This window comes from Nelumbo lutea, chromosome 1 (assembly GCF_056320005.1).
Source record: "Nelumbo lutea isolate HS-2025 chromosome 1, American lotus-T2T, whole genome shotgun sequence".
Taxonomy (NCBI): domain Eukaryota; kingdom Viridiplantae; phylum Streptophyta; class Magnoliopsida; order Proteales; family Nelumbonaceae; genus Nelumbo; species Nelumbo lutea.
The window spans coordinates 134867149-134879603 of NC_142684.1; the positions used below are offsets into that span (position 1 = coordinate 134867149).

At 40.6% G+C, this 12455-nt stretch overlaps 1 pseudogene across 1 annotated transcript; it reads left to right on the forward strand.

The window, feature by feature from the left end:
* Window positions 1-10335: 10335 nt before the first annotated feature.
* Window positions 10336-12455, forward strand: LOC148877727 (UDP-glycosyltransferase 88F5 pseudogene; annotated as a pseudogene). Its single transcript, XR_016098794.1, has one exon. The product of XR_016098794.1 is annotated as a UDP-glycosyltransferase 88F5 pseudogene (transcript).

Sequence of the window (12455 nt, forward strand, 5' to 3'; positions counted from 1 at the left end):
GGTCGAATAACGAGGTACTTTGCCAAAAAATTTTCCATCACAAAACATTGGTACGTGGCCGAAAACGGTTACATCATAAGATGTTCAAACTGTTCAAACCATTTGACCTGGACAATCGAACTGCTGACTTGGAAACCAGTGGCCAGAACGGTTCCATTTATGGGTCAGTTTTGAAAACCTTGTTTTTATGTTCTTCTTCCCTTTTCTCTCCCACTCCCTTTTCCTTTCCTTCCTGACCGGACAGGGACCATTCTAGGAACGATTCCCAGGTTTAATAGTCTGACTGTCTGGTTTGGACAGATGGCCCATTTTAAAAAAAATTAGAAAAACAAAAAATGGCTAAAAACTATTGTCCAGGTCAACAATTCAGTGGTTCGACCGCTTGAGTCAGCGATTTGCTAACAAAATTAATAGTTTTGGGTAAAAAATGGTTTTGGGGTGAAATGGAACTGATCAAGTGACTGATTCCCTATTTTTCTGATCCAACCATCTGATACAATCTAGTTTTCCTCTTCTCTACTCCCTCCTCTACTCTCCCCTTTTAAAGTCCAGATCTCCTGCCCACACAAACTCTGCCTACGTCTACCCACATAACATCGCAGCCACCCATGGAGAACATCTCATCCTCCTGCATGGTATTATGCAGGGGGAGATGTTTCCAATTCATAGGGGGGTAGTTTGTTGTGGGTAGATGTGGGCAAAATTCTTGCGAGCGGGAGATCCAAAGTCCCTCTTTTATTCTTTCTCTCTCATTTTTTTCTTTCTTATTTTAATTTCTCTCATGCTCACCATTCTTCCTCCTAAAATCTCTCTCACCATTCTCCCATTCAACAGACCAACACAGATTTCTCTATTCCACACCCATGCCAAGAGATTAACATCCTCATAGGGGTATGATAGGTCCCAGTCAAATCTATTTGAGAGAATCGTAAAATGCTATTCTACTTGAGGTGAGAATGAACCTTGTAATTTTATTGAATTTCGAACTTGTCTAACTTGCTAAATGGTAGAGTTTAAATACAGAAGGACTCAACTACTTGACAACAAAATAGCCACTAATAATGAGATTACCCTCTCTAACTGATTGATCGATTCCTATGCAACAAACTAACAAAAATAACAACTAATGTAAATCTTTAAGTCGCAATCAGTAAGCCCATGGGCTGGGTCACTCGTTGCTTTGCATATCCCATGCAAGGTGATGCATACTCAATCCCCGTACCTTGGATTCCTGATAGGCACCCAAGTTGAACTTCTTGGCTTATCATTGCTCCCCTCTTTCAGTGGAACATTGTCTTCAATGTTCAAGTTGATATACTTGTTTCGCAGCTCCTGTGTATTTTCCCACGTAGCATCTTTTTTTGGAGGTTTTTTTTCCACTGGACAAGGCTTTCCTCAACAAAACTTGACCTTTTCTTATTCCATCGAGTATCCAAAATGGCATTAGGTTCCATAATAAGTTCACCATCATCAGTTATGGGTGGCAACTCAGTGCTAGTGGCAGTAGTCTCCCTACTTGCTTTTTAAGCAGTGAAACATGAAAAAATAGGGTGAATTCGAGAGCCTTCGGGCAATTTAAGTTTGTAAGCTACCTTTCCAACCCGGTCTTCAATTTGGTACGGACCATAAAAGTGACTAGCCAGCTTTTGATATGCTCTCCTATAGATAGTTTGCTGTCGATAAGGGTGGAATTTAAGGAAGACCAAATCCCCCACTTGGAATTCCACGTCCCTTCTTTTGGAATTGGCCAATTGTTTCATTCGATTAATTGCTGCATGTAAATTGATTTTGATCTACTGTAGAATGGCATTTCAAGATACCATGGTCTAGTCCACCTCCTCCACAGACGACGCCCTCATTTGATAATTTGGAATACTTGGTGGGGGTCTCCCATAGAGAGCTTGAAAGGGTGTCACCCCAATAGAGGAGTGGTATGTAGTGTTGTACCAAAATTCAGCCCATGGAATAAAAGAATTCCATTTTTGAGGTTGTTGAGAAACAAAACATCAAAGATATTGCTCAACACACCGGTTAACTACTTCGGCTTGGCCATCGGTTTGAGGATGATAGGCGGAGCTCATGTGCAGCTTAGTACCTGACATTTTGAAGAACTCCCACCAAAACAAACTCATGAAAATGGGATCTCTGTCACTAATAATTGATTTTGGCATGCCATGGACCTTGACAATCCCTTCCACAATTTTTTTGGCTACCATTTTTGCCGTGTAATGATGCGACAAGGCAAAAAAATGGGTTGATTTACTTAGGCGGCCGATGACTACAAAATAACCAACTTGAGGTGAGAATGAACCTTGTAATTTTATAAAATCCACGGTAATGTCGTCCAATACATGGCAAAGGATGGGTAATGGTTGAAGAAAACCCATTGGAGATAAAGTTTCTGCTTTATTCTTTTGGCAAACAGTGCAAGAGGCCACATATTGTTGAACCCTTGTATACATTAATGGCCAATAGAATTGTTGTGCTACTCGCTTGTATGTTCTCAATACCCTAGAATGTCATCCATATGGTGAATCATGGAATTCCTACAATAGCCGATTGACAAGTTGGGAATTAGGAGGAATCACTACACGGTTTTTGTAACATACCAACCTATTCCGCCATTTATAGGGTGCTCTAGGATTTTCAGTTGCAATCTTGTCAATTCGAACCATATAGGGATGCTCGCTGGTTTCAATCGTGAGTGCGTGCCACAAAGATGTTTGAGGGACAAAAAGAGTATTAAGGCTAGGACTGCCTATTACTCTTGACAAAGCATCAGCAGCGGAATTCTCCCTTCCCGGTTTGTAAGTGATCTCATAGTCATACCCCAACAATTTGGGCACCCACTTCTATTGTTCCGACATCACTATGCGCTGCTCCATTAGATACTTGAGGCTGCGTTGATCAGTTTGGATGTAGAACTTTCGGCCCAACAAGTAAGGGCGCCAAGTCCGAATAGCTTGAACAATGGCAAGCATTTCTTTGGCATAGGTAGACCATGATTGCATAGTGACTCCCAAGGCTCGGCTCATGAATGCTATGGGTCTCTCTTGTTGAGTTAACACTGCTCCAATGCCAGCACCAGAAGCATCTGATTCAATGACAAAGGGTTCATGAAAATTTGGCATAGCAAGTGTGGGAGTAGAAGTCATTGCTTGCTTCAAAGTTGTAAATGCATTCTCTGCTTCTTCTGTCCATTTAAATTATCCATTTTTTAAGAGGTTGGTGAGTGGCCGAGCTATAACTCCATGGTTGCGGACAAACTTTCTATAATAACCTGTAAGGCCTAAGAATCCTCGCAAGTCAGAAACATTAGTGGTCTAGGCCAATTAAGCATAGCCTTAATTTTCCCTTGGTCCACCTTGACACCTTGTGGAGTTACAATGTGTCCCAAATATTCAACTTCTTGCTGGTCGAATGCACACTTGCTAAGATTAATGAAAAACTTGTGATGCCTTAATATTTCAAAAGATTTTTTAACATGTTCAATATGCCTGGTCCAATTGGGGCTATAAATGAGAATGTCATCAAAAAAGACTAGCACAAATTTTCGAAGATATGGAATTCATGATGGCCTGAAAAGTGGGAGGAGCATTACACAAGCCGAAGGGCATAACCAAATATTCATAATGACCATTGTGTGTACAAAAGATAGTTTTATGAATGTCTAATGGGTGTATCCGTACCTGATGGTAACCTGATCGTAAATCAAGTTCAGTAAAAAAGGCTGCCCCATATAGTTCATCAAGCATTTCATCAACGGCTGGAATAAGAAACATATCCTTGATGGTTACAACATTAAGAGCCCTATAGTCAGTACAGAAACGCCAAATTCCATCTTTTTTTTTACTAACAAAACAGGAGAAGAGAAGGGACTTGTGCTAGACCTTATCAGCCCCAATTTTAACATGTCATGAACTTGTTTTTCTATTTCAGCTTTTTGAAAGTAGGCGTACCTGTATGGCCGGACATTAATTGGCTCAGTCCCCTCTTTGAGATTGATGTGGTGATCTATCTCCCTTTTTGGTGGAAGCTGCTTTGGTTCTTGGTAGATGTCCCTGAATTCTTGTAACAATTGCTGCATGTCCGACGGAGTTCTTTGAGGCACTTCCTCCATGGCTGTTTGTAGACATACGACAAATATGGAATTTCCCTGCTTCATCTCTTTTGAAATCGTTTTGAATTCCGTAGGCTGAATCAACTGGTTGTCCATTCCTTCCAATTGATGACACTGGTTTTTCCACGAAAACTCCATTGTCATTCTTTTCTAATCACAAACCATCATGCCCAACTGTGCAAGCCAATGAACACCTAACACCATGTCCAACCCAATCAGTGGTAAGGAATAGAGAGTTAAGGTAAATAGAATACCTTGCAATAGGACTTGAACATTTTCAAACCTCCCTTGAAACTTGAGAGGATCACCATTGGCGACTTTCACATTAAAGGGTTCAGTTGGCACCACCAGTAAATGCAATAATTCAGCTATCCTGTCATTGATGAAATTATGGGTTAACCCACTATCAATAAGAACAATCAATTCATGAGATCCCACCTTAGCCGAGACTTGCATGGTTCTGGCTGTTGACCACCCCATGAGAGCGTGGAGTGAAATTTCAAGTTCTCCTCGCAGGTTGGTGTGAGCTCCCTCTTTATCATCTGTTTCGCTTTCGCCAAAACCTCCTTCAAGCAATAGCAACTACGGTCCTTTGCATTTGTGCCCCGGTACAAATTTCTCATCGCAATTAAAACAAAGGCCTTGAACACGCCTCCTTTGCATCTTAGTCCAAGTGAGTCGTTTCAATGGCAAAGCAGGCTTCGGTTTCGTTGGGGAAGAGCCGATAGTGGGCCTATTGACTGGACGTGTAGCCTTCTCTTCCCAGTGCAGCTGCTCATCTCGCATCCTAGCCAAACTGATGGCTTCCTTTAAGGATTTTGGCTTAAATATTCGAATCCCATCTGCTATTTCAGTTTTAAGGCCTCCCATAAAGGTGCCCACCAATGCCTTTTGAGTTCACCCCTACACTCTATTTCCCAATCTCTCGAACTCCTTTTGGTACTCACATAAGGATCCCGTCTGTCTTATTTTTTATAAAGACTCAAAAAAATCTTCGCAATCTGTTGGGTCAAAGCGAGACCATAACTCTTGTACAAAAATGGTCCACGACACCTCTTTCCCTTCCTCATGATAAGTGCATAACCACTGCCACCATTGATTTTCTTCTCCTTCCAAATGAAAGGAAGCCAAAGATACCTTTTGTGTTCCCAAAGTGCCCTAGTATTCAAAGAATTGGTCAATACACATGAACCATTCATTTTGGTCATCACCATAATACTTAGGAAATTCGAGCTTGGCCAACTTAGAGGAGAACAGTGGTCATCCCCGTTCTTTTGTTTTCATGAGAGCGCCTGTTGGAGGACTGTCCGCTACGTTCGTTGACATTGCTAGAGGTTGGTTCCTGTCTTGTAAGCAAAACTTCAGAGATCTTGCTAATAGCAGTCTCTAGCTGATGTAGTTTGTCATTAACACCCAGCTCCATTTTGCTCAGATTAGCTTGAAGTCCCCCGAGATCCGCTTCTAAATTCTCGATTATTTCTTTGTTGGTAGCCATAATGTCTAGCTCTGATACCACTTATAGGTCCCTGTCAAAGCTATTTGAGAGAATCGTAAAATGATATTCTACTTGAGGTGAGAATGAACCTTGTAATTTTATTGAATTTCAAACTTGTCTAACTTGCTAAATGATAGAGTTTAAATACAGCATGGACTCAACTACTTGACAATAAAATAGCCACTAATAATGAGATTATCCTCTCTAATTGATTGACTGATTTCTATGCAACAAACTAACAAAAATAACTAGTGTAAATCTTTAAGTCGCAATCAGTAAGCCCATGGTCCAGGTCACTCGTTGCTTTGCATGTCCCATGCAAGGTGATGCATACTCAATCCCCGTACCTTGGATTCCTGATAGGCACCCGAGTTGATCTTCTTGGCTTAAAAGGGTAATCCTCTTTTCACGTTTCACCAGGGCAAGCAACTGCTGCAACTACCATAACAACTTCACAACAGGGCTCTTGTAGCCCACAGTAAACCATTTACATTCACTATCGACACATGTTAGAGGAGAAGCTTGTCATTTGGCGTGAACAACAGCCCGTCATTGATTAACAAAAAATATCGAAATTATTTTATTAATTAATATTTCATTGTTTCATGTTACTGTTAATATCATTTTGATGTGGATAGTTAGAAGTCTTGGAAGTATTGTTTTCTTATTTGTTATTGATTTGGACATACCTACAGCTTCAAGAAAAAAAATCTTGGCTTAGTCACACTACTCCAATTCAAACTATTTGGTTAGGTGGAATACAAAAGAAATCCTATTCTCATTCCTACCGGAATGGCATTCTCCTATTTGAGAGAATGATCATTCTCTACCCTTCCTTTGGGAATGAAATCTCATTCTCACTTATTCCAATTCTCATTCCTTTTTCTTGTCTAAATCAAACGGGCTATGAAATTAAAATGTTTTGATTCCAATTCCAAAGGATTTTGATTCTGATTCCAATTGTAAACCAAATGAACCCTAAAATCTCTATATTATTACATTTTTTCAAGTATTATTGATATTCAAGTTTATGCCTTGACTGCACTCTAAATTTAATGTGTTTTCACTTTTTGCTACCAAGCTTTGTTTGTTTTTTTTTTACTTCCTATCTTTCTCTCTTTTGACTTTCCCCTAGCACACTGAATTTAACTTAACCACACTAGTTAATAATTCAATTATTTAAAATTTTAACATAAAACAATCTCATTATCGTAAGGCCCCTCTAAAATCTCTATTTATTTTAGATATCCTCTACTTTCAATTAGTCCACTAATGGCACCAAAAAACATAGTTAAAAGGGAATCAGTTGTTGACCCGGCCTGCTATCCGCATTCGGCTTTTGTCTTAGTAGAGGGTCTGGATGTAGTAGGCACGTTAGGTAAGCACAGTGAATGAGCATGTAATAGCTGTGTGACACATGTCCCAGTTAATGTGTTTTTCATCCAAACATTTTTGTTCCTTTAGACATAAATTATCCATTATTTTATTATCTTTGTCAAAATAATTAAAAATAGAAAACAATGAAAAGAGAAAATGTAAATGAGTCTCAAGTCCCAACTCCCAACACGTTTAGGTTTTTCTTTTTCATTGTTTTTATTTTTAATTATTATGACAAAGATAATGAAATAATAGATAATTTCTATCTAACGGAACAAAAACATTTGGATGAAAGGCACATTAATTAACTGGGACATGTGTCACACAGCTATTACGTGCTCACTCACTGCACTTACCTAACGTGCCTACTACATCCAGACCCACAAAAATCATAGTTGTACTTGGCTTTGTTAGATATTCTTTGGTTCAAACTTCTAAGTAGAATTAGAGGCTTAGAGTCCTCCTTCCCCTTTCCATCATAATTGAGAAGGCTCTATGGGAAGTTAGAGGAATTGAAGAGAATGGTGGGGAGAAAACGTCCAAATTATCAACGCAAATTTGGGTGGATCTGAAGCTGTTTGGGTTATGGTTGAGCTGGCCCCAGGTGCAACGTGTTATCTCCGCGGCCATTTTATCTCATCGGTTACATTAGCACCACGTAAGCTGGGTAAGCGTGACCAAGAAAGGAGAATCCCATATGGATAAGGAGGACAACTCTGTCGAGAATTAGGACTCATCTCGAAAACCTCGACAGATAACCTCATCCCGACAACACCGGAAGCCTCATCCAAATAGGACACGAATCCATAACTATAAAAAAGGTAACTCCCGCTCAATGTAAGGGATATGACTTTTGACTCTCTAGCACCCGTACTTTTGTCCTTCTCAGACCTGCATTGCTCTCTCAATTGCTTGGCCTAACCACCAACCGTTCTTGACTTTGGGCCTCTGATTCTGTTCTTGGTTTTAGATCTTGTTGTACGGCTTCATCCTTCCACCTCGACTTCGACTAGTTGACAAGATTATCTGACTGCGGCCTCGGTTCAGAACACCTCGGATCGAGCAGCATCAAAAGCCTCCAAGTTGGGGGTTGCTTCAAGAAAGGATGATGGTTACAGTTGTGGAATGTTTTACACCAGACGATAATGAAAGGGTAGCAATGGATGCTCACTGCTTAGCCTTTAATCTCTTGAGGATGAATCTTATTATCAAGGGGGCCAGACTCAAAGTAGGGATGCAATGGAGTTCGAATCTTGAGGTATGCTTGACTAGCATATATTATATAATATAAAAATATTTTATAATATATATTACAAAGATACATTTTTATATAAAATATTTTTTATATTTTATATATAATATAAGAATATATTATATATATTTATAAAATATAAAATATATCCATTTTTTATCTTTTGAGCCAAATTCAAGCTCATCAGATCATGGTTTTTAAAAACGACCCAAAGACCGAATCGGTCAGGGGTTCGGTTATCAGGTCGAATGGTCAGCCCGTTCTGACAAAAAAATTTAAAAAATAAAAATAAATAAAAAATGATCAAAACCGTTTTAACAGTTAACCGCCCAAGTCAGCAGTTTACTGACCCGACCATCCGGTCCGGTCCAATTTTGAAAACCATGCATCAGATATTTAATTGAATCGTGCTCCAACTAAGAAAAAATTCAAAATAAATTCGAATTCAAGTTCAAGCTTAACAGTATTTTAGTCAAATCGAACTAAGACATACAAAAGTTTGACTTGACTCAGCTTGGCTCGATTGTACCCTAACTCCAAGCTGATGATCAACAGTTTAAAAGGGACAAGTGACCCTTCGTAGATAATGGAGGGTTTAATCAAGGAGTGCTACCGGATTAAGGGTTAACAATATCAACATTCAGTATTCTTATGTTTTGAGAGAGGGTCTTACAATCGATGGATTGGTGAACGAGGGAGACGTTTCGTGGATTGCTGGTGATCCATTGTTGAACGCTTTATCTGTATATTTGTTTGATGGTTGGGCAAGGGATATCCCTGCTGTGTGTAGCCGGTTCCTTGTGTTGGCTTGGTTTTGTTTTGTTGTTTGCCTTTTTTTTTTACGGATTTTGATTGTAAGTTCTTGTATTACCCAAAAAAAAAAAAACTTGCTTAGCCAGGCTTACCTTTGCAAGCTACCACTGGTTCAGTTCTAATGGTGATCCACCCACAAGAACTCTATCCTCTCCCTTCTTCTCATACTCAGTTCTCTCCTTTCTTCTCTTGCTTCTGTTCAGTCAAAGAGCTTATTGTTTGATGCTATATTTGATATTGGCAGCCTAATTCGTGAAGCTCTAATCAGGACTGTAACTGCATTTGCTTAGCTTCCATATGGAGAGATTCTCAAAAAGCCCACCAGCCGGGCGATGGATCTCCCTCTTCTTAATCCTTACTTGGCAAGGGATGCCCACTTCACTCACGTAGTGAAATTTGCCATCACAGGGTAAAGTTATTAATTATAACTTAGCTATTTGTATTTTTTTTCCAAACTGAGCCTAAAGAATAGTTAATATGATCAGCTTGGGCTTGGAATTATAAAGTTGGAATAAAATTACTCTCTAAACAATATTTTTGAACTTTAATTATGAGGGTGTTCTTTTTTCCGATTTTGAGAGGGGGGAAAGTTGGACAATGGGGTTTTGGTTTCCATTGACCAAGAATCTCATGTTTTTTTTTTTCAGATTTATGTAGAAAACAGGGAAAGTTTATTTTCCTGGACATCTCCTAGGTGGATAAATAACTTTTCCACCTAAGAAGAAAGTTGTCAACACTTTAATGGAACAAAAATGCTCCTTTTAATAATAAGTTTTTATGGTTAAAATAGTCATTTACCTTATTTACGTGAGAAAAAAATGCTCCTTTTAATAATAAGTTTTTATGGTTAAAATAGTCATTTACCTTATTTACGTGAGAAATAAAAGAATATGGGTAATTGCAATAGACATCGTAATTAAGTTATATATATTTAATTTTAAAAATTAGACTCCGTTTAAAAACAATAACATCAACTTTTCATGGTGTGGCTGCATTAAAATTGCTGCAGCAGAGATATAGAAATATTACAGCCCGAGTCCAAGCCCAGTGTGGGGCTAGGACGGGCCTGGACTTTCGTGAGATGAGATCACACCGTTGTTCCGTTTTGTCACACAAGCATTTGTGGCAATTTTTGTGATGACGATAATATATAATATATTTCCAATTTTTTATGCAACTTTTATATTTCTACTTCTAAAAAAATTATTCTTAATTATTACATTTATTATGGTTCGTTAATATAAAAACCAACCTGTTGTGTAGAGCCCATGAAGCGAAAAAAGGTAAAACCAACCACCACATGAATTCAGACAGTCGGCTTTCCGTCGCATTGTTCAGCTACCCGTCAACACCGGCACATCCCATGAACATCTCACAAAGCCAATTTATTGTTGATTTCCTGTCCATGACATCGCCCATATTACTATTAGTCTCCACTGAATTTTCTGGTTTAACTTATTACTTTTCATGGTTGATGGTCTCTGCCTCTCAGTTTTAATTTGCAAGTTTCAATTACATTTTTTATTTTCCTGCCTCCATACTCTCTCTGTTTTTCAGAATACAGAGGCGGATCCCAGGATTAGGAAATTCAAATTTAGAATGGGAAGCGGTGGTTGTATAGTTCTCTACCCTTTTCCACTCAGAGGCCATGTCGGCCCGATGCTGGAGTTGGCCAAGCAGTTCGTCCTCCGCCACCACTTCTCCGTCACCGTCCTCATCACAACCGGACCTTTTGACACACCTGCCACCACCTCTTACATCCACCATATCTCCCAAGCCAATCCCTCCATTACCTTCCTCCGACTACCCCCACTCTCCGACCCTTTCTCCCTTGTTGAGCCTTCTACCAACCGCAGCAGTCTGGCAGTCTTATTGGAATTCATCCGCCTCAACAACCCCAACGTCCTTCACGCACTAAAGACCATCTCACAGATCACCCCTGTCCAAGCCTTCGTCGCCGACATGTTCACTACTGCCGTCGACGTCTTCTCCGACCTCAGTATTCCCACTTATAACTATTTCACATGTGGTGCTGCCGCTCTGTCTTCCTTTCTCCACTTACCCATCATCGATAAGCAGACCACCCAGAACTTGAAGGACCTCACCACCACCCATCTCCATATACCAGGCTTGCCACCCATCCGAGCATCACACATGCCTGAACCAATTCTCGATCGAGATGACCAAGCATACCATGAGTGCTTAAAAATAGCTTCTCAGATGACTAAATCAAGAGCTATTATGGTTAACACATTTGAGTCCCTCGAGCCAGTAGCGCTTAAAGCCATGGCAGATGGGCTCTGTGTACCCGATGGTCCAACACCACCTGTTTACTGTGTCGGGCCATTGATCTCAGAACCCCAAGATGGAACTGAGGAGGCTGGAAATGGTGGTGGTGGTGGTGTACCCAAATGCTTGTTGTGGCTAGATGAACAACCACCACGAAGTGTCGTCTTCTTGTGTTTTGGTAGTATGGGTGCGTTCTCCGGAGAGCAGTTGAAGGAGATAGCTATCGGGTTGGAGAGGAGCAGGCAGAGGTTCTTGTGGGTGGTGCGGAGTCCGCCACCCAGTGAGAAGGACAAAGTAGTGTCGAAAGGATCAGCAGCAATGGATCCAGATCTGGATGCTCTGTTGCCTGAAGGGTTCCTGGAGCGGACCAAGGAGAGAGGGTTGGTTGTGAAGTCATGGGCACCACAAGTGGCCGTGTTGAATCGGGAATCAGTGGGTGGGTTCGTGAGCCACTGCGGATGGAACTCGGTGCTGGAAGCGGTTGTTGCCGGGGTGCCCATATTGGCGTGGCCTCTGTATGCGGAGCAGCATATGAACAGAACAATATTGGTGGATGCTTACAAGTTGGCTATGCCCATCGATCAATCTGACGATGGGTTCGTGAGTGCCGATGAAGTTGAGAAACGTGTTAAATCGTTGATGGATTCAGAAGATGGAAGAGCTCTGAGAGAACGAAGTCATGAGATGAGACAGCAGGCCCTGACCGCGTTAGCCGAAGGTGGCTCGTCCTCCATTGCCTTCACCAAGATAGCTGATGAGCTATGGAAACAACATTTGACAACAAATTAACTCCAAGGCGTCAGATCTTTGCTGCCTCAGTCGGTCACTCACTAGCCACTCCCGTCCAGTCCGTACCTGCTCCAAAGCCCTCCTTTCCTCCTCTCCCATGGCGCACAGCCAACGACGAAAGCCAAACCCCTCCATGGAAGACCTCTTTGGGCATCATTTATTAGAATTTATGTCCAAGATTTTCAGGTTATTAGCTTCTTCGTTTTCTTGATAAGGGATGCCTTGTATTTTGTTCGTTCATCGTTCTGATTGATCGATGTAATAATAATCTTTTTACTTTCATGAAATGAAATTACTAGCTCAACCATGATTCATCCTCA